Source organism: Quercus suber, unplaced genomic scaffold (genome assembly GCF_002906115.3).
Source record: "Quercus suber isolate HL8 unplaced genomic scaffold, Cork oak 2.0 scaffold_26, whole genome shotgun sequence".
In the NCBI taxonomy this organism is placed as follows: Eukaryota; Viridiplantae; Streptophyta; class Magnoliopsida; order Fagales; family Fagaceae; genus Quercus; species Quercus suber.
This window is the reverse complement of record NW_027069491.1, coordinates 318,274-341,483: the sequence shown is the minus strand read 5'-3', so window position 1 is coordinate 341,483 and position 23,210 is coordinate 318,274. Positions and strand designations below refer to the sequence as shown.

The 23,210-nt window shown below is 34.7% G+C and overlaps 1 pseudogene; it reads left to right on the top strand.

Annotated features, from left to right (window-relative positions):
• The first annotated feature begins 2,179 nt into the window (after window positions 1-2,179).
• LOC112009009 (polygalacturonase QRT3-like) lies at window positions 2,180-13,027 on the top strand (annotated as a pseudogene).
• Window positions 13,028-23,210: the final 10,183 nt, after the last annotated feature.

Genomic DNA, 23,210 nt, shown 5'->3' with positions numbered 1-23,210 from the left:
CGATCCTTGCAATTTTGTACTAATTATCGTGCTCTAAATATGGTAACAATCAAAGATCAATTCCCAATTCCAACAGTGGATGATATGTTGGATGAGCTTCATGGTGCAACGTATTTACTAAGTTGGACCTTTGTGCAGGTTACCATCAGATTCATATTCGTCCCGAAGACATTCATAAAATGGCCTTCCGTACCCACAGTGGCCATTATGAATATCTAGTGATGCCTTTTGGGCTTTGTAATGCCCCATCCACTTTTCAAGCTGCTATGAACTCCATATTCCATACATACTTACAGAAGTTCTTGCTGGTTTTCTTTGATGACATATTGATTTATAGCAAAGGGTCGGAGGAGCATGTAGCACAACTTCGAAAGGTTCTTGAGGTCCTTAGTAGCCACCAGTTCTTTATTAAGCCATCCAAATGTGTATTTGGAGCTCGTGAAGTTGAATATTTGGGTCATGTGATCTCACAAGAGGGTGAGCGTGTGGAAAATCGAAAATTTGAAGCCATGCAAAGCTGGCCTAGGCCACGAAATATCACAGAGCTACATGGGTTTCTTGGTCTCATCGAGTATTGCTGCAAGTTCGTATGACATTATGGACTTACTGTAGCACCATTGACTGACTTGTTGAAGAAAAGGAACTTTGGTTGGAATTCAAAGGTAGATGAGGCATTTGAAAAACTCAAATGTGCCATGGTGACTACTTTGATGTTGGCTCTACTGGATTTCACTGGCGCTTTTATTGTTGAAACAAATGCATTTGACTATGGGATTGGAGTTGTGTTAAGTCAAAAGGGATTACCCATCGCTTATTTGAGCAAGGCATTAGGTCCATCTAAACGGGCATGGTCGATTTATTCTAAGGAGATGCTAGCAATTATGGAGGCAGTCAAGTTGTGGTGACCTTACTTGTTGGGGCGAAAATTTCAGATATGGACTAATAAAAAAAGCTTGAAGTTCCTATTGGAACAGAGAGTGGTTACACCAAAACAACCAAAATGTGTAGCACAATTAGTGGGATCCAACTATGAAATTAAGTATTGGCCCAGTAAAACCAACGCAACAGCAGATTCACTATCAAGTTTGATCGATGGATCGTTATTCGCTGCTATTACTGATTGCTATGGAGTAGCCCAACCACAATTTGATATTTGGGAGGAAATCAAGCAAGCTAACACTGAAGAACCATATTTAATAGAACAACTTCGTATGTTGCAAGAAGCACCGGAGACCATGCCACACCACAAGCAGTGAGTAGGAATCTTGTTCTACAAAAATCAAACGGTGATTGCACCAACATCTTCACTAAAACAAGTGCTCTTAAAGGAGTTTCATGATTCAAAAATGGTGGGTCACTCTGGAGTATTAAGAACCTATAGAAGATTGTCACAAAATTTCTATTAGGAAGCCATGAAACAAGATGTTCAGCATTTTTGGTAGCATGTGACGTGTGCCAAAGAAACAAGAGGGATTCACGTTTGCTCATAGGCCTACTCCAACCTTTGCCGATTCCATCTCTAGTATGGGAAGACATTAGTATGGATTTCATTGATGGCCTACATATTTTTGCAGGAAAAACTTCCATTATGGTCGTAGTTGATCGCCTAACAAAGTACACTCATTTCTTTGCTCTAAGCCATCCCTATTCATCAAGTAAGATAGCTGATGTGTTTGTTTCCGTGGTATTGCTCTACCAGTACCACTCCCTTTCAAGCACTCTATGGTCGACCCCTACCAATATTGGTCAATTATTTAGTTGAGTCATCTCCAGTGAATGACATTGATTGGAGTTTGGTTGACCGAGACCAGTTGTTGAAGGAGCTAAAGGGGAATTTCCATCGAGCAAATAATAGGATGAAGCAATATACAGATGCCAAGAGTAGGGAACTAGGTGGACCTTAAGCTTCGATCGTATCGGCAGCGTAGTGTTTTTCGAAGAGCACATCAGATGTTGGCAAGCAAGTATTTTAGACCATTTCAAGTCACAGCTAAGGTAGGAGCTGTAGCATATCGTCTAGCACTACCTGTGGACTCTAAGATCCAGTAATGTCACCAACATCCTGCCTCCATACTTAGAGAAGCACGGGCCTATGTTAGAACCTCTATACATTCAGGACTACAAGTGGGTGAAGCAAGGAACTAAGATGTACACAAAAGCATTGGTGTAGTGGCAAAATATGGCAATTGAAGATGCAACTAGGGAGGACATTGAATGGCTCCAACAGCAACTTCCAGCTATTAACCTTGGGGATAAGGTTCCAGTTCAAGGGGGACCGGGGGGGGGGGGGGGTGAGTGTTTGGTGGACGCGCGAGTGATGGAAAGCCACCAAAGAGTCCTAGAAAGCCTCAACCTAATCCTAAATACTTGGCTATTCTTGGAGATAAGAATAACAAGAGTCCTGCTACTGTTCAAGAGAAGCTGTTGTAGAAATCTTAGGAGTTTCAAATTCATAATGCTTCTTATCTTTATCTTTAATTTATCTTATCCTTAGTTTGAATGTTGAAGTAGTTGATTACTAAAATAAACGATGTAGGCATTAGGCTGATCGTTGATGAGTTTCTTATTATCTTGTGGTTTGTCTTCCACCCAAAGGAAGTCATTTAACAATTCCATCTCTGTTTCCATCACACGCAAAGCTAAAAACAAAACAAAAAGGGTAAAAGAAAATAATGTCACATTTTTATTATTATTATGCTTTCCTTCTTTGTTTGTTATTTTGATTTTTCTTATCAATGTTTTGGTTTGAATGTGTTGTGTAGAATGAGAGGGTATTCAACCCCATTGAGTATGGAGCAGACCCAACTGGGACAAAAGACAGTAGTGATGCCATATTGAAAGCTTTGGGTTATGCTTTTCAATTGAGAAGTGGACTGGAATTGTTGCCTGGGATCAGTGACTTTGGTGGTGTAGTCATTGATTTGCAAGGTGGAAACTACAAAATTAGTAAACCAATAAGGTTTCCTTCTTCTGGTGGTGGAAATATTGTGGTAAGTGTCACTCTTTCATAGCTTGCGAGTGAGTTCTGCTGTCTCTCTAGTTGCGTGTGAATTCTGCTGTGTATGCCTATCATTTCGTGTTGTTTTAGCTTTCTAGGACCAGGACAGCAATCTTGCAATAAATTAAAGTTATGGTGACAATTAAAATTCATAACTTCACATTATCTTTAAATTTACCTACCACACCTCGATTATGAACTTCTAAATGGAAGATATTGGTATAAGTGAATCTGATTGATATGTTTTAATAACCTCATACATAAATATTTGCAATCCTTCTTTATAATTGATAATCATACGTAAATTTGTAACCTTTACTCATCTACAATTTATATTTTATTTTAAAGACAAAGTTAATAGATGCTCAAAGAATATTGGTTTAAAAAATATTTTTTTAAAATTTTTTATGAGAAAAGAAAAAAATATTTAATTTTTTTGATAATTTTTTATAATTTTTATAAAAGTGGTATCTAAACTTTTTACAAAAGGTTTATTTACAATTATCATAAAGGTATCTATTAACATGACTTCTTCTCAAAAAAAAAAAAAAAAAAAAAACTATTTTTTTAATACTAGTTGTTAGGTTCTAAAGACTTAGGATTTCATATATTTAGAACTCTAATATGTATTGTTGGCAAACCATGATCAAACCAAGTTGTTTAGCCTTGTTTAGATTTGCTCAAAGTTGGTTATTTTATGTATAAAGTTGGAATCAAGTTGATGCAGTAGTTATTGTGCATCTTGGCTTGGCTCGATCAATTGAAGCTTAGGCTTGATCAAATGAATCTCGAGTAGAATGCGTTTTTACTACATAATTCTAACTCAGCCCTAACTCCTAAAACGTTTAGCGTTTTATGTTTTTGCCCTAGGTATATAAGACAAACATTAGCCACGTTTTAGAGGTTGTTAATATTGCTGTTTGTGTGAATCTCTTGTGTGATCTGTGAGGAGCTTTCCTTCACACAAGTTTAAGATTATCAAGAGGAGATTTCTTCAAGAACTTGATGATAATTCAGTTGCTGCCATAAGAGCTTAAAGATACACAAGCGGGGGTGCTTGTACTTGCTGGAGAATCCAAGAAAGAAGGAGTCCGAGGTCTCAGATCTTGCACGTGATCCTGTCACTAAGTTTCTACTAGTGGGTAGAAAGAAGGAGTCCGTGGATTCAAGTTTACCTTGAGAATAGCTAGGTTAAATCCTCCCCAAGTTTTTTACCGGTTTGATTTTCCTGGGTCATCATATCATTGTGTTATTTGTTATTCTGCTGCTATGCTTGATATGATTGTTTGATTGTATTAACCTAGATCTTGAAATTGGACTAAGTAATAACTTGGTAAATTAACTAGGTTAATCCAGTTGTGTTAAGGGGTCTAAAAACTATTCAAGTGGTATCAGAGCAGGTAGCTCTCTGTTTGTATATCTTTTGATCTTTGAGCTGATCCTTGACCCCTATTGTCATGTAACACGAACACTCTCTTATTATTCCACCTCACTTTGATAGGAATAATTATTCTTATTGAAAAGTAAGGATGAAAACATTTTTGAAATCAATTGATGAGAGAGTTTAGAACTCTGTTGAATATAGATGGGAGAAGCTCACTACTCCTGTAATTGAGTGGCAAACTTCTCAAAAAGAAGCAACTGGGTTCAATAGCAAAGTTATGAATGCTATCTTTAACGTTGTTTCTATGGAGGAATTTAAGAGAATCTCTAATGTTGAGGTTGCTCACACTACTTGGAAAATCCTCCAGACTATGCATAAAGCCACTAAGGTGGTTAAAATTAATAAGTTGCAGCAGTTAACATCTAGATTTGAAAGTATTAGGATGTCTAATAATGAATATTTTGATGAATTTTATGTTAAACTAAATGACATTGTTAATTTTGCATATAATCTGGGTGAAATCTATAATCAACCTAAAATTGTTAGGAAGATTCTTAGATTTTTGATTGAGGACTTTAGACCCAAAGTGACTGCCATCACTGAAAGTAAGGATGTGGACTCCATCCTTGTTGATGAACTTATAGGATCTCTTCAGTTCTACGAGTTGGACCTACCCAAAACTAACAAATCCAAGTCAATGGATCTTAAGTTAGTTAATGATGTTGATGTTAGTGAATTTGATGATGAGCTCTCTGCTACAGAGATTTCTTACCTTGCCAAGAACTTCAGAAACTTTTTTAGGAATAGTAATAAAAGGGCAAGAGGTACAAACAATGCTGAACTTAGAAACTTTAGGAAGAATAATCTCACTAAGGTTAATAACAGTGAAAAACCTAGAGAAAAAGTTGGTTAATCTTCAAACAATTCTTTAGGTCCTTAGTGTTTTGGATGTCAAGGGTATAGTCACATGAAATCTGAATGTCCCACATACTTAAGATCTAAGGGGAAGGCTATGGCTGTAACCCTTAGTGATAATGAAGTTTCTGATGATGAGTTCGGATGTGACGAGGATAGAAATTTCATTGCTTTCACTACTACTGCTGTAGTCAATGAAAGTGTGTCTGTTAAAGAAAACCCTTCTAATGAGGAATTTTCCGAGGATGCAGATCTTCAAGAAGCCTACAATAAGCTTTGCAAAGTTACTGCAAAGGATGCCATGAATGTTGAATTAGGCTTAAAGAAAATTGCATCTCTTAAGCTTGAAAAGAAAATTTTGATTGCTAAATTGTTTGACGCTAATGATCTTTTGAACAATGTGAAAATTGAGAATATGCTATTGCTTGATAAAGTTAAATCTTTGGAACATGATTTATGTGTTGCTAGATCTGCTAATTCTAAACTTGATCAAATGCTAAGTGTTCAAAAGGCTCATTCTGACAAATCTGGATTACGTTTTGTTGAAAACATCTCTGTGATTGCACCAAATTTCACAAAATTTTTTCCTTCTTCTTCCTCTGAACCCCCTGTGAGTGAGGTTGTGAGTGAGACTGTCAAACCTGTAGAGGTCACACCTCCTAGGAAGATTAGGGTTGATCTGAAAGAGTCCAAACCTGAGGAGTCTACCCCTTCTAAGGACAAGATGCATGGTAAGCCTATTTGAGTTTGTCATTTTTGTGAAAAATCTGGACATATTCACCCAAACTGTTACAAGCTGCAAGCAGCTAAGCAAGCAAATAAGCCAAAAGTGCCTGTGTCTCAAGCACAAGATCCTATAGCACTTATTGGTAAAGGCTCTAAACTTTTATTCCAATCCTAGAATTGGAAATCACTCTAATGTGAATATGAACTCTAATACTCATAATGCATCTAAAAGGTTTTAGATTCAAAATGCTCGATCTAATTGAGTCTTTCTGACATGGTCCTTATACTTCATTGCTCTATCTTTTGTGACCTTTGTTCTTTAATTTCTTTTACCTTTTTGTTTCTAGGATTTGCATTGCATAACATTCATACATTTCATTCTAGGACTTTTTTTGTTTCCTCTTTTTTTTTTTTTTTTTTTAAAAAAAAGGAAGCAAATTGTGTTTTGTATTTACTCTCTTAGCTTTTGAAAACAAGGTTGGTCAATTTATTTTCACATAACATGTCTTTGTACCTTGTTCAACTTTGATGAGCTTATCTATTGCACTTTACTAGCTGAAACATTGTAGTGCATGTTGTGTGGGAAAGATGTTTATGGTTTTTAATCACTTTGTCATGATCTTAAAGTCACATGTCTTTGACTATCAGACTTGAACCTTTTGAGAAATGCATAAATAACCATCTCACCACTTTTCACTAGCCAATCATGAACACCTTAGTGCATATTGTAAGATTTTGTGTTCAAGAAAGTGCAACACATGTACAAAAAAAACATAAAGTGTAGCCTCGGTCTAAATGTTAAAATTGGTATGTACATTATTAGGCTTAATGCTATATCAAATAATTAAAATTGGTGTGTACATTATCCCAGCTATCTCTAGTAAGTTTCTGATAAATTAAAATTTGTGTGTACAATATGAGGCAAAATCAAGAAACTTACATAATTGCAAGCTTATGATCTAGGAGATATGGGAGTTATATGATGTAACTCTTTAGATGATAGTCTCTTTTAAATTCTATGTGATGAATTTTGTGGACTTTGTGTTTGATTTCTATTCACATATCACCTCATATGTATCTCAAGTTTTTGCTAGTTACACATACTACACAAGTTATTCTTTACTAAACTTTGTACAAGTTATTGTATGTGTTTTTGGTCTGACCAACCAAGTTTGAAAATACTTTAAGTTTTATGCAAAACAGACTTGTTGCTTAAGAATTCAAAGGGAGTTTGTTTGCAAATCTTAATTTTGGAAAATTGGGTTTAAATGTTGGGTTTATAAAACTCATTTCATCTCATACTCATGCATGTATTTCATATTTTTCAATGCTTTAAGGAGTGAATTTAAAAAAAAAAAAAAAAATTGCTAAGTTTTTCAAATCTGTGCTTTTTCCAAAATTTTGATTGATCTAGTCTATTTTTTCTATCAATCAAAATTGCACTTAAAATTTTAGGTGAGCCTCTGTCTGGTTCGATCAATCGAAAATCGTGAATCAAGTTTTTTAAAAACTCATATTTGACTTGTTCAAACATCTTTTTCAAAAAGTTTTCAACTTTTTCCCTCTCTCTCTCTCTCTCTCTCTCTCTCTCTCTCTCTCTCTCTCTCTCTCTCTCTCTCTCTCTCTCTCTCTCCCCGATTCGGACTAGGCTCCACCTCGATTTTTATCATTTTCCTCCGAATTACTTGCAGGGTTTTCCTCTCCCAACACCGGTAAGACCTTTTTGCCCTTTCTTTCTCACTTTTTTTCATGATTTCATGCATAAATTCATGCATTTGAGGGATATTTTCGGACCTATGAAAATTTTTGGGTTTTTGGTATTTTTGATCTTTTCTTTCACAATTGATTAATGGGTTTTTGTTATGGGATGTTATAAACATGATCTATGCTGGTTAACTTGATCAATTTTGTGATTAATGAGAAAATGAATTTTCTAGGGCTTGTATTTATCCGATTTGGGAATTTTGTTCAATTAGGTCAAATTTGATGAAATTGGTTTGTTGAATTGGTATAATTGATCATTCTAATCTATTTTCTATCTTGTGTGCTGATAAATTGATCAATTTTTAAATAAATAAAAAAAAAAAAAAAACAAACAAGTGGTTTTATATATTTTGGGGTTTTTGTTAGAAACTATATGCTGGAGCCAATTTTGTGAATTTGAACTCAAAGTGAACTTAGTTTCACTGCATTAAAACATGCATCATGACATATAAATTGTTCATGCATCATATAGATTTTTGTTCTATATTTGTTTTGTGCTAACTTGCAGTCTGCCCTTAGTTTTTCCTTTTTATTCTTTTTGGTTCTGCTTTGTGTCTTTGTCCTTTCCTTAGCACCATGCCTAAGAAGACTAGAGCCCATAGGACTCCCTCCTCTTCTTCTGAGTCTCCCTCTAGGAGTGAGTTGTTTAAGGATGCCAAAAGCAAAAAAGCCTTTGATAAGCTGAACAGTAAAAGGAAAATTTGGGCTAAGCATTCTATTCTGCTAGATGAGTTAGATCCTGTCATTAGGACAAACTTTGAGAGTCGAGGTTTGTTGTCCTTGTTGGAGATAGACCATCCACCTCCAACCGCCCTGATTAGATAGTTCTATTCGAACCTTTCTTGCCACGTCTATGATTCCAACACCTTTATTCGGAGTTAGATACAAGGTGTTGAGTTCACCAGTACCCCTAGGGTAGTGGCTGAGACTCTTGGGGTTTCGATCGTTAGGAAGCCGGTCTATCCTTATGAGGAGTCTCCACCCCTTGATGATGTCATGTCATACATCACTGGGTCTTCTATCTAGTGGGGTTCTGATCCTTGGATCACGTCCGCTGAGCTCCCTGAGATTACCTATTTTTTTCTTAGGATAGTGTGTCATTCTTTGTGGCCTATCTCTCATCTCCACACCATCCCTATTGAGCGATGTGTTTTTTTATATGCCCTTGTTTATAGTGCCTTTATTTCTTTTCCTCATCTGTTTCTTCGTTCTTTGAACGAGATTCATAGGATTAGCACTATTGGTCACACTCTTGTCTATCCTATCTTCATTCATAGGATTTTATTGTCTTTAGGTTTAGATGGTTTCCCCGCGTCTGAGCCCGTACATATTCTAGTCCCATAGGTGCCACTTTCCTTTATCTGAGGGCAACACATTTGAGGCCTCCTCGTGTTCAGTCTTCTGGTGCTGTACCCCCTCCTTCCTCTTCTACAAGTGATGCACAGGCTGAGGCATCTGGTGCTGCTACTGCTGCTGATGTTCCTCCACCGACTACTTTGGATGATTCAGACATTCGATGTACGTTAGATCATGTCTTGACCGTTGAGGCGGCTCATGGACAGATTTTGGTGGACTTGCTCGATGAGGTTCGTGCTTTGCATGCAAAGTTGGCACATTTCACACGATCTCCTCCACCACCTCCTTTTGATGATGGATTATAATTGTCATTTGGCATTCCATCACAAAAAGGGGGAGTAGCTTTTGGATTAGCTTGTAGAGTTTTTGTTGATAGGGGGAGTTTTTGTTTCTTTGGAGCCTATGGTGATTAGATTGTATCTAGGAGCTGCATCTTGTATTTACTTTCTTTTGGCTCTAGATGTACTTTTGTTGGGCTATTCATGTTAGGGGGAGATACATTTATTTTGTTTCTTGTTTCAATGATTATTGACTTATATCTTTTTGGGTTATTCATTTGATATATGTCTTTATTTTGTGTTTTGGTGAAATTAAGAATTTATTTTGTTTACTTGTATTTTTCACACATGCGTTTATGCATTTGTTGAGTATTTCAAGAAATACAGGTTGATTTAATTAAACTGCTGTCTACATTTGCAACTGATTGATAGTAGTTAAGATTTGATTTGTTATGTAAAAGGCTTTATTTTGTAAACTTTGAGTTTTTAGTTGTGTTTTGTCACAGATTGCCAAGGGGGGAGTTTGTTAGGTTTTAAAGACTTAGGATTTCATATATTTAGAACTCTAATATGTATTGTTGGCAAACCATGATCAAAACAGGTTGTTTAGCCTTCTTTAGACTTGCCCAAAGTTGGTCATTTTATGTAAATTTGGAATCAAGTTGATGCAGTAGTTATTGTGCATCTCGACCTGGCTTGATCGATCGAAGCTTAGGCTCAATCAATCGAATCTCGAGCAGAATGCATGCGTTTTTACTGTATAATTCCAACTCAGCCCTAACTCCTAAAACGTTTAGGGTTTTATGTTTTTGCCCTAGGTATATAAGGCAAACCCTAGCCATGTTTTAGAGGTTGCTCATATTACTATTTGTTTGAATCTCTTGTGAGATCTATGAGTAGCTTTCCTTCATACAAGCTTCAGATTATCAAGAGGAGATTTCTTCAAGAAGTTGATAACCATTCAATTGCTTCCATAAGAGTTTAAAAATACACAAGTGGGGGTGCTTGTACTTACTGGAGAATCCAAGAAAGGAGTCTGTTGTCATGTCAGTAAGTTTCTATTGGTAGGTAGCAATAAGATGTTAGTGGTCTAAGTCTTATTGTAAAACTTCAATTCTTTTTATAATGGATTCAAATTTACCTTGAGCATAGCTAGATTAAATTCTCCCCAAGTTTTTTACCGGTTTGGTTTTCCTAGGTCATCATATCGTTGTGTTATTTATTACTCCGCTGCTATGCTTGATATAATTGTTTGATTGTGTTAACCTAGATCTTGAAATTGAACTAAGTAATAACTTGGTAAATTAACTAGGTTAATCTGGTTGTGTTAAGGGGTCTAAAAACTGTTCACTAGAGTAAAAATTAGACAAATCTAAATAATAGGACGTTGTGAATATTTTATCATGACTAACTTTCATGCCTATCATTTATTTATTTTGGATTACTTAGGCGTGGTTTGGCTGCTTAGAAGTAGCATTATTTAATTATTTATGACTTTTGTGCAGTTTGAAGTGTATTATATCATTACAAATTTTTTTTATCAATAATCATCATTTTTTTTTTTAAATCAATGTCCTAAAGGTATAAATTAAAGAATTTTTTTTTTTATTTTAATGTTAGTGATTATGGAATAATTTACATTTTTTTGTAAATGTAATATCTAATACAAAATATTTAATGAACTTTTGTATCGTCGAATACTTTTTTGATACACGTGCATTTCATAGATTCACTTTCAAAGTGCTGCACGTGTATTATCTACACGGGCCACGTTGCCTTGCATGTTACAGCCTGCGCTCTCTGCTCTGCCGTCCATTGCATGGACATGCTTAAATAACAGAACTGCTCCTTTTTGCAATTTAAGGGCCGGTATATGGGATTAAAAATTGAAAATTGTGGTTTAGAAATATGTATAAAAATATGCATGGGGAAAAAATATGTAAAAACACGTAAAAATATTGTTTAAAAGTTAAAAATTGTTGTCTGAAAATACAAACCAAACACTTCTTAATATCTGTCATTAATGCTTCATTAATCTCTACCTTCAGCATCAAATTCAAACTTTTTTTGACCTTTTTTTCCCCTTTTTTATTGCTATTAGTCTACTACTTTAAAAAAAAAAAAAAAAAAAATTGTCATGTTATCAGTGTTTTAATTTGTTAATAAGTTATTTTTAAAAAAATTTAACACAATTTAAAATAATATATATATATATATATAATCGTCAATAAATTAATATGTTTTCTCATAAAAAAAAAAATTCTAGAAATATATCCTAAATCAATATTTCAGAATATCTATCTTCTATTATTAAAAAATAAAAAATAAATAAAAGAAAGAAGGAAGAAGCCTACGTCAACGGTCAACTTTTCCATTTAAAAAAACTAAAGACACTACTTTAGTCAAAAACCCAGTATTACTCGATATGTACCATTGTATGAGAATATGCACAGAAAAAATAGTTTAATATTTCCCAATTTTTTTAAATATTAATTACTAGTCAAACAAGTTCATTCTCTTTAATTCACCCTCAACCGATTATTTTAACATAAAAAATATTGGCATGGTCAATTGGGTACGAAGAGGAACTTTGAGAGCATCGGATACATTTCCTGGTGATCGACACCTCATTGAACTACGGTCACCAAATTCTTCAAACACAGAAAATAAGGTCCAAAATGCTGGATTTTACTATGAAGAAATAACATTCCGGGACATCCTCTTTGATTCAAGCTACAAAGGAGGGAGGGATTTACATTGTTGATTCAGCTAGAATTCGTATAAACAATTTCTTCTCTCCACTTCACAACCCAGGGAATTCTAGTGCAAAGAGGCCATGAAACCTTCATATCAAGCTGCTTTCTTGGACAACACTCAACAACTGGTGAGGATAAAAATGAAAGGAATTTCTCAGGCACTGCCATCGACCTAGCAAGTAATGACAATGCAGTCACGGATGTTGCAATATTCTCAGCAGCAATAGGAATTGTATTAAGAGGTCAGGCAAACATACTCACAGGGGTGCATTGTTACAACAAGGCATCATTTTTTGGTGGGATTGGAATATTAGAGAAACTAGGTGGATATTCACAAACTCGAATTGATAATTGTTACTTGGATTACAATTCTATAGTCATGGAAGACCCAGTTCAAGTCCATGTTAGTAATGGATTCTTCTATGGGGATGCTACTGTGGTCTTGAAATCAATTAAGGTTAGAATCTCAGGGTTAAATATTGTGGATAACATGTTTAGACTAAACAGTTTAGTAGTGGACCAGGGCAAAATATGGTTCCTATAATAACATTGGATGGACAATTCACTGACATTGATCAAGTGGTGATTGATCGGAACAATGTGAACGGTTTGAGCTTGAAATCTACAGTTGGAAAATTAAGGGTGGCCGGAAATGGGACAATGTGGGTGACTGATTTTTCGTCGATGTTGCTATTTCCCAACAGGATTAGTCATTTGCAGTACTCATTTTATACTCAAAGAGAGCCTAAATTTACAGCACATGCAGTGACCAATGTGTCTAATAATGTGGTGGTTGTAGAGAGTGAGACGATTATTAAATGGAGTGGTATCCTTGGTTGTTGATCAGTAAAGTATAATTAGGAAGAAAATTGTACTTATTTAAACAGAAAGTTGTACTATCTTCATCAATTGTTGGTACGAAAAATAAGAGACGAAAATCTTAGCCCAGTCTTTTCTTATGATTTTTTTCTGCTTTTGTGTTTTAATTCTTTTATTTGCTGACTTTGGCTCTTGCATTTGCTCTACGATGGTCAAATTCTTTACCAAATTTCCAATTTTCCTACGTATAGATAATGGAAAAGATAATAACTATTTTCTTTTTCTTTTTCAAATTTAACGGAGTTGATGAAAGAACTTGGAACTTGGAAGACACAAACCGCATAAAGAATTGACATATGACATTGATCTAGCGTCAAGAAATTTTCTAAAATAAAAAATAGGTAAATATTTTCTATTTTGTACAAAATTTGTCTTCGAGGTGCTTTGGTCTTTGGGGACTTTAGGTCTAAGGTGAACCAAAGGCTTATAAAGCTTAACGCAATGTCAATTTTGAGCTTAAAATCATTGAACTTCACCAAATTTGGTCTTGTCACTTGTGTATGCTTGAACTTTGTCCAAGACAGACCAAGCTAGCTAAACCAATGCAAATCGAGCCTCAATGTAAAGAAGTTTTTTTTTTTTTTTTTTTTTTGGCCTTCATCACACTCGTTGTAACACCTTTCCATATATATATATATATTACTATTCTTGCCCGTTCCTATCCATTTGGCACATTTTCAGGCCATTCTCTCGCGTCGATTTTTGTGTCTTTCAACGTTTGTAGTGGACTTCTACTAGTTGTTTTTCTAAATTTTCACCATCCTTGAAGATGCATTCCCTCTTATTTTTCTCTACGGGTCCTACGTTGAGATTCAAGTATGCTGTGGTTGCAATTATGGTGGTATAATCTTGAATGCAATTCTAATGATCTTTTATGCAAAATTAGAATTTGCATGCCAATTGAAAGTTATCACTATATTCATGATTATCTATTTATAAATATTACTATTGTTTTAGATCCTTTAAGTGTATAGTTAAGTAACTTTTGGTGCTTGTGAGTGTATGCATGAGAAATAAACATTGGAGGGCTGCATGCATTGCTAAACCATAGCACTATGTGGACAAATGTGTCACGGATGCAATTGAAGATTTTGGCAGTCCCGAGAGTAGTGTGCATGAGTTGTGTCTGGTAATACAAGCTAAGTCAGAGGAGTTAAAGGTTTACGGTAGTCTCTAACATTAGATTGCACTTGAGGTTTTCGAGTGTTCGAAGTTAACTTGTGAAGTTTGTATGGGCAACATGACTTATGTTAGAGGTTTTCAACAGTCTTTTGTACTCGGGCTCTCAACAATCCCTGAAGTGTGTGAAATGTGCGTGTGGCCAACTCGGGTTATATTATGAGGTTTTCCGTGGTCCTAGATGGGTTCGGAATGAATGTCTACGCAACATGGGTTACATCAAAGGTATTTGACGGTCTCCAACATGAGATTGAACTTATAGGCGTTTTCTGTTGTCCCTAGTAGGCTAGTATATGCGCTTAAAGTGTGTCCCTGATGGCAAATGCAACAACAAATATTAGGGCTAAGATAATTGAAACACTTCTAATGTTAGTAAAGGTATTAATCTAGTTACATACATGCAATTTTTACGTTTTTTTTACATGCTTTTTTTTTCATATGCGTTGAAATAAAGATTGGTTTGTCAAATACAAGGCTTGTGATGAATATGATGTTATAGCTAATAATATGTGATAATGCTGAAAATTGTCAACTAAGTCACTCGTTTAATTCAGAGCTTTTAACGATTTTGTAGAATCTGTAAGATAAAAAGAGTAGATCGAAAAGACCACTAGATTATGCCTGATAGGGAACCTCTGATGCTTAAATTAGTATTAACCTATATATTTTGATTATAGGTATAATATTTGCCTAATATACAACTAAGCGGCAATGTTTTGTTTCTTCTTTTGATACTTTTTTATGTTCTTCATGTTATAACTATTGAATTATTTAAAAAAAATTACAAGTACAGTTCCAAAACTATATATATTTTAAATATAAGAGTTTATATTGAAGGACCATAGGAATTGAAATTATTGAGCCCTTCTTTTTTCTTTTTTGTGACAATCGATAAGAATTGAACAGGGTGCGTGGTACTTGAGATCCCTATTGAATTGGCTGGGACTGATGGGCGAAAATCAAAGAATGCGGATATGAAGTTTATATGGTCCATCATCATTTAGATAATTTGTTTATGAAATTTTAATCAAATTATTGAAATATTTTTTTTGTAGTTTGTGTATAAAACTTAATTAAACTGTGCAATGTAGAAGCGTAATACTAATCTATCTATCTCTCTCTCTCTCTATATATATATATATATAATAGACGAAGCTGAGAGAAAGTGAGTGCCTACAATTAAGGCCGTGTTGACAAATCAGAAAAGTGACGTAACTTTAAAAAGCGATACTTTATGCTGAAATGTAGCAGTTATTACTGCTGAGTTCCTGTTGTGCCACCTCACCACATAATAATTTTTTTTTTATTCCTATTTTTTTACAATATATATATATATATATAAATAGATTATTTATTTTACACATTCATCTTGGGCGGTTTTAACATTACATATAATTTCACCTTTACATAATTATCTACTTTAATTTAGATTTATTTTTTTATTTTTTGATCTCTCTCAAGGCTTTAGCATTAGCCCCACTCAAAGCATTTAAAAGAATGATCATGAAAAAAGAACCTAGCAAGATGAAATCAAACACAATTTCTAAATTTTAACAAATCAACCAAGAAAATAGTAGGAGACGAAAACAAATGAAAACTTAGAAGAAGAGCAGACTTGTTTGTGTTGCACCAAGCCTAAACAAAAAAATTTCAACTGCATATCCAATTCATATTGTGGTGTACACTATGATAATAGTTGTTGAATACATCCTAGTAAGAAGGAAAAGAGAAAGATGTTGAATTATAAATTATGATGTGTTAAGAATCAATGCAATAAACTATAAATTATATTGCAAGAGTAATGCACTGTTGACTGTAAAATTGCCGATAAAAGCATCCAAGTAGACGAATATATATATATATATATACACTCAGAAACACTTGCTAAAAAGTGTGACCTATGTGAAAGTAAACAAAATTGTAGTGATAAGAAAGTGAAATAATGTTAGAGAAATTGATTAGTAATACCCGCATCATCACCCAAAAGAAAAATAGACAACCCAATAGTCATTTATCATTTATTGTCCTATAGAAAAAAAAAAATTATTGTAGTAATTCCATGTTTAATAGTTTTGGTTCTTTGAGCAATGTTATTGAAACTTTTTCCATTCTGATCAATTCAAGAACTTCTAGACATTGTAGAAATTTTATCACAAAACATTAAAATAAATAGAAAATCTAAATTATAGATAAATCTAGATGTGAGAGAGAGAGAGAGAGAGAGAGAGAGAGAGAGAGAGATGAAAGCTCGAAAAAAATGTTGAAAGCACAAGAGCTATTTAGACCCTCAAATTAAAGTTACGGCTCGATTAATTTTACACTAACTTAAAACTAAGTGCGGAAAAGTGTAAATGCGAGTGGATAAACAAATAAACTACTATAATCCATAAACTTAACAACACAACAGTAAAATAGAATGTAAAAGAGTAGGGAAGAGAGATGCAAACACAAAATAACATGAAAACGTGTTATCTAAGAGGAAACAAAAGAACTCGACAAAAATTCTCTTTGCTGCCCTCCAAGCTGTAATTGATCCACTAGACAATCAGTTAGGATACATGGTTTAGCAAGGGACCCTCCAATCCTAATCTACCTGATGTTCCTAAACCCTCCAAGCTTCTACTCCAACAAGGCTTCTCGGAACCGTGCCTTGTCTAGCTCTCCAGATCCCACAACAAGCTCCATGTTGCATTTTACATCCTTGGCTTCTTCCAATACTTCCCAGCAGTACCAAAACTTCGTTTGACACTCTGAAAGTATGTGGTAAGTGTTTGAGTTATCAACCTCTCAATGGTATGGAAATAGAGAGGTAGAAGTTGAGAAAATTCCACAAGCAAATGTGTAGAGGATTGTGGATATTAACAATCTCTAACTCTCAATGTTTGTGGTTAGGGTTTTCTCTCAGAAGTACTCCTCAACATTTGTGGCTATATATCGTGTGGGTACAGAAAGTGTGTATCAAATAATATAGCCTGGCAAAATAGAATGTCTCGTGAGTGTCTCATGGGAAGGCCTTACCCACGCGAGACACTCGCGAAACACAACTATCGCCATCTATCCAGACTCTTCACATTTTAGTCATATGTAGGGCACATGGCTCACTTCGCGGGATGCTTAGTCGCGAGCTATCCGCAAGAACTCCTCAGTCTTCAATTGCTTGAGTCTTCACACTCTCTCTCTATCACAAAACCCTTACAATTAAATCCCACAATAAATATATAGTACAAAAGATTGAATGAATTTACAATCAAATTCGGCACGAAATAAAAGCCAAAAAAATACATAGCTGTAAATCACAACCTTACAAGAAAGAGGTACCATGATAGTAGATATCAAAAACAAACTTATAGTGGTAATTAAAAATTTGGCGTAAATGCACTTTTGGTCCCTACATTTTACACTTTTTCCATTTTGATCCTTACATTTTATTTTTACCATTTTTAGTCTCTAAAACAATTAACGCGTGACATTTAAGTCCTTACCGTCAACCAACTAACGAGAAAAGCTGAGGTGGCCGATAGAACACCCTGTTAGTTGACGTGACGCTGATGTGGTAATTAAAATATTATTAAAAAATATTTTTTGGCATTTTTATATGCAATGTCAGCATTTAAAACATTTTTTTTTTAAAAGCCATGTCAAATAAAAATAATATAAAAATGTCTAACCTAATTATTTAAAAAGAAAAAAAGAAAAAAAGAAATTAGTTAATTTTTTTTTTTTTTTTTTTTTTTTTTTNTGATCAATTCAAGAACTTCTAGACATTGTAGAAATTTTATCACAAAACATTAAAATAAATAGAAAATCTAAATTATAGATAAATCTAGATGTGAGAGAGAGAGAGAGAGAGAGAGAGAGAGAGAGAGAGATGAAAGCTCGAAAAAAATGTTGAAAGCACAAGAGCTATTTAGACCCTCAAATTAAAGTTACGGCTCGATTAATTTTACACTAACTTAAAACTAAGTGCGGAAAAGTGTAAATGCGAGTGGATAAACAAATAAACTACTATAATCCATAAACTTAACAACACAACAGTAAAATAGAATGTAAAAGAGTAGGGAAGAGAGATGCAAACACAAAATAACATGAAAACGTGTTATCTAAGAGGAAACAAAAGAACTCGACAAAAATTCTCTTTGCTGCCCTCCAAGCTGTAATTGATCCACTAGACAATCAGTTAGGATACATGGTTTAGCAAGGGACCCTCCAATCCTAATCTACCTGATGTTCCTAAACCCTCCAAGCTTCTACTCCAACAAGGCTTCTCGGAACCGTGCCTTGTCTAGCTCTCCAGATCCCACAACAAGCTCCATGTTGCATTTTACATCCTTGGCTTCTTCCAATACTTCCCAGCAGTACCAAAACTTCGTTTGACACTCTGAAAGTATGTGGTAAGTGTTTGAGTTATCAACCTCTCAATGGTATGGAAATAGAGAGGTAGAAGTTGAGAAAATTCCACAAGCAAATGTGTAGAGGATTGTGGATATTAACAATCTCTAACTCTCAATGTTTGTGGTTAGGGTTTTCTCTCAGAAGTACTCCTCAACATTTGTGGCTATATATCGTGTGGGTACAGAAAGTGTGTATCAAATAATATAGCCTGGCAAAATAGAATGTCTCGTGAGTGTCTCATGGGAAGGCCTTACCCACGCGAGACACTCGCGAAACACAACTATCGCCATCTATCCAGACTCTTCACATTTTAGTCATATGTAGGGCACATGGCTCACTTCGCGGGATGCTTAGTCGCGAGCTATCCGCAAGAACTCCTCAGTCTTCAATTGCTTGAGTCTTCACACTCTCTCTCTATCACAAAACCCTTACAATTAAATCCCACAATAAATATATAGTACAAAAGATTGAATGAATTTACAATCAAATTCGGCACGAAATAAAAGCCAAAAAAATACATAGCTGTAAATCACAACCTTACAAGAAAGAGGTACCATGATAGTAGATATCAAAAACAAACTTATAGTGGTAATTAAAAATTTGGCGTAAATGCACTTTTGGTCCCTACATTTTACACTTTTTCCATTTTGATCCTTACATTTTATTTTTACCATTTTTAGTCTCTAAAACAATTAACGCGTGACATTTAAGTCCTTACCGTCAACCAACTAACGAGAAAAGCTGAGGTGGCCGATAGAACACCCTGTTAGTTGACGTGACGCTGATGTGGTAATTAAAATATTATTAAAAAATATTTTTTGGCATTTTTATATGCAATGTCAGCATTTAAAACATTTTTTTTTTAAAAGCCATGTCAAATAAAAATAATATAAAAATGTCTAACCTAATTATTTAAAAAGAAAAAAAGAAAAAAAGAAATTAGTTAATTTTTTTTTTTTTTTTTTTTTTTTTTGAAGAACATGAAGAACTCAAAACAATGTGTTCTTTATTTTCTTCCCCATCTAAGCTTGCCCAGAAAATTAAAATTTTACTTTTCTTTTCTTGCATTTTCTTAGCAACCAAACCCATAAAATCACTTAGATTTACAAAATAAAAAGACATGCCCATAAAAATTTACAAAACACAAACATTCAACAAGATTTTCTTATGCTTTGAAACCAAACACGAAAAACACAAAACTCAAACCCAAATTTTCGGCCTCCATGCACAACCACACAAACTTAAATTCGACAACCCACACACCTTTAACCCCAAATCTGAAGCCGCCGATTTAGTTAGCCTATGGGTTTTGAGAGAAAGCCACCGCTAGTTTTGGCCATAAATTTAGAGAGAAAGTTTGGGTTTTCGTCCATGGGTTTAGAGATAGAGAACTGGGTTTTCACTTCAAACTCAACCCAATCCATGAAATCATCATCCTTATCCATTACAGTAATGACAAGTAGCGAAGCCTAAATAAGATCTCTAGAGAAAGCGTACAAATTCCAACAAACTCACAAATAGTCAATTTGGATTCAAACAACATACACTACAAACCCAAAAATCAATATACACCACAAACCCACAAACCTAGATCAACAAAACTCACAACCCACAAACCCATCATTGGAATACATATCTTAACCATGATCTACATCACTAAGCTGAGAGATAGAGAGACGAAAGAGAGAGACTTACCGATTTGGGGTAGAAAGACAACAATCTGTGAGTTAGAAAGAGTTTGACCCATTTGGATCTGAGTTTGAGCGAATCGTGAGAAGAGAGTAGGTCATTAAGAGAAAGAAAAGAAGAGAACCACTGCCGATTGTTAGAACATATGTGGTTCACTTGTTAAGAACATATGTCACTATTTTATGTAATTGGCTAATCTTTTGAAAAAACATACTTTACTTGTATTTGGGTAATCTAGGATGTGTTTATTACTTTAAGAAACCTTGTTTCAAGTTCAAGTGTTAAAGCCATGCAAGTCTGTCCAAGAATAAAGTGAGAAAGTGCTAAATTTTAAAGCTCGATAGCTTCTCAATACTTCCTCGACACCTGGCTATCTGTCGAGCTATTCAGCTGATTCTTATCGCAATCTCGATAGCTTCTCAATAGCTAGTCGATCGATTGAGAAAGTTTCTGTCCCCTCGACACCTTCTCGACACCTCCTCAATAGTTGCTATCTATCAAGGTTACGGGAATTCAGATTTCTGTTTTTGGGCCAGGCTTATATATTTGTGTAGGATTTCTTTTCTCAAACCCTAGACCTATATAAGGCTTATTTTAGAGGCCGCCACATAAGAAATATAAGGAGAACATATGCAAAAGGTGACTGTTACCTTATTCTCTCTGAAAGAAGTTACTGTGTTTTTGCGCCTTAGGGTTTTGTAACCAAGTGCTTCTTGATCTTCATTGTTGATGAAGTGAAGAACTTTGCAGCCAACATTCTTCTTCTACAAGTTGGTGAGTGAGTCACGTATTGAGATTCGTGTAAAAAGTTAGTCATGTATTAGATCCGTGCAACAAAAAGGGTGGCATTCATATATTGAAGAGTTCAAAGGTTCTGATGCGGTAGAAGGTTTCTGCTGTGAGTTCATCTACGGGATTGTAGAGTCTAGGGACAAAGGTTTGTACTAGATCTGAAACTTCTCTTTACTATAGTGGATTGCTTTTCGGGAAGGTTTCCCACCAGTTTTTTACTGTGAAACTGGTTGGTTTCATTGGTTTTCCTAGGTCATCATATCTTGTCTTATTTATTTTTTCCACTGCATGATTTTGACATGATATTGATGTTTGTTTGTTTTAACAAAGTTTATTCATAATAAATTTAATTAACAACTTAGGTTTAAAACTTGTTCATTCTATCAACTGGGGTCTAAATTTCCAACAAGTGGTATTAGAGCGGGTTTACTCTGATTTGATTAATTTCCTGAGTGTGATCCATTGACCCCTATTGTCATGGATAAAGGACAATCTTTATTTATACCTCCTTTATTTGATGGAACTATTATGCCTACTGGAAAGTTCGTATGAAAGTCTTTTTGCAGGCTCTGGTGAACAGGTTTAAAAAAAAAAAAAAAAAAAAAAAAAAAAAAAAAAAAAAAAAACAGTGTGTGTTTTGTGTACTTTGGTACTTGTGTACCTTGGATGGCCAATGAAACAGAGTTTTCTAAACTTTGTATCTCTTGTAGTTTAGATGAGAATTTCTATGCACAACTAAGCAAGTGAGTTTTGTGGCTCTTGTTTGTGATGAGTAAGATTAAGTTATCTCTTAAAACTTAACACTCATATCATTCTTTTTGATGGGTAGGACTAGAAAATCCTAAGAGAAAGGCATAAATAACCATCTCACCACTGTTACCCGCCAATCATAATATGACACCTATATGCTTCGGCATAGCAAAAGTGCAGTGTCAAAGACATTCGTATGCTTCGGCATAGCAAAAGTGCGATGTCAAATGCTTAACATCTTGGATATTTCTCTTCTCTCTTTTATATGCCCATGTATGGTATGCTAAAAGAAAAGAAAATATACAAAGAAAATAAAAAAGCAAAAAGATTAAAAATGCTTTAAATATGGTTGCAAGCATGTATTCTAAGAGATGTGGGAGTTATAGGATGTACCTCAAAGGTGATAGTCCCCATCAAACAGTTATGATTGTGTGTGAGTTAAAGTTATTTTCTCATATCTCAGATCGTCATAACATGTATACACATATGCAATCTTGCAATATTTTTCACACACAACACGCAATATTCTTTGCTACTATTGATACATGTGAAGGTACAATGTGATTTGGCCATCACAAGTGTTTACATGTGCTAATGTATGCTCACTAAACTGTCTTGACTTATTTTTGAAAAAAAAAAAAATTTGGTTAGACCTGTTTAGTGTGTGTATGTGTGTTTTTGAGGATCCATGTGCTTTAATTTTTGTTGAGAGATTTGTTTTTCACATGGTTTGCATTTTTTTCTTGTCATTCATAGCATCTTGTTTCAATCATGACAAAAAGGGTGAAGCCTTCTAGTTTCTTGTACCCTTTGTCAATAATGACAAAAAGGGGGAGAAATTGTGGAGACTTTGTGGTTTCTACATATTAGGGGGAGAAATACATTTCTTTGTAAAGGGGGAGATGTGTTTCATCTTCTTAGGGGGAGTGCTTACTTCCATCTTCTTGTACCTTGGGTCTTGTGACCATTGTTTACATACATTGTGCTTATCTTCTTTATATGCTGATGTATGTTTCTTTCACCTACCTTTACATGTGTTGTTTCTTCTTTATCTTTATACACATGTTCATTATACTTGTAAGCAATCATTATTTCTGTTTCACACTAAGATACCTTGATGAGTTTTGTTTAAAGTGTTTCAAAAATACAGGTTGTCAAAGTCTACTTGCCATAAACTCTCTTCTTACAAAGTTTTTCAAGAGTTTGTGCTAGGATAGATTTTATTATATTCAACAAGTGAGTATGAGTTAAGTGATTTATGAATTCTCTCATATGTTCATTTGTTTGTTGTGGTTTTGTCACGGATTGCCAAAGGGGGAGATTGTTAGGACATATGCGGTTCACTTGTTAAG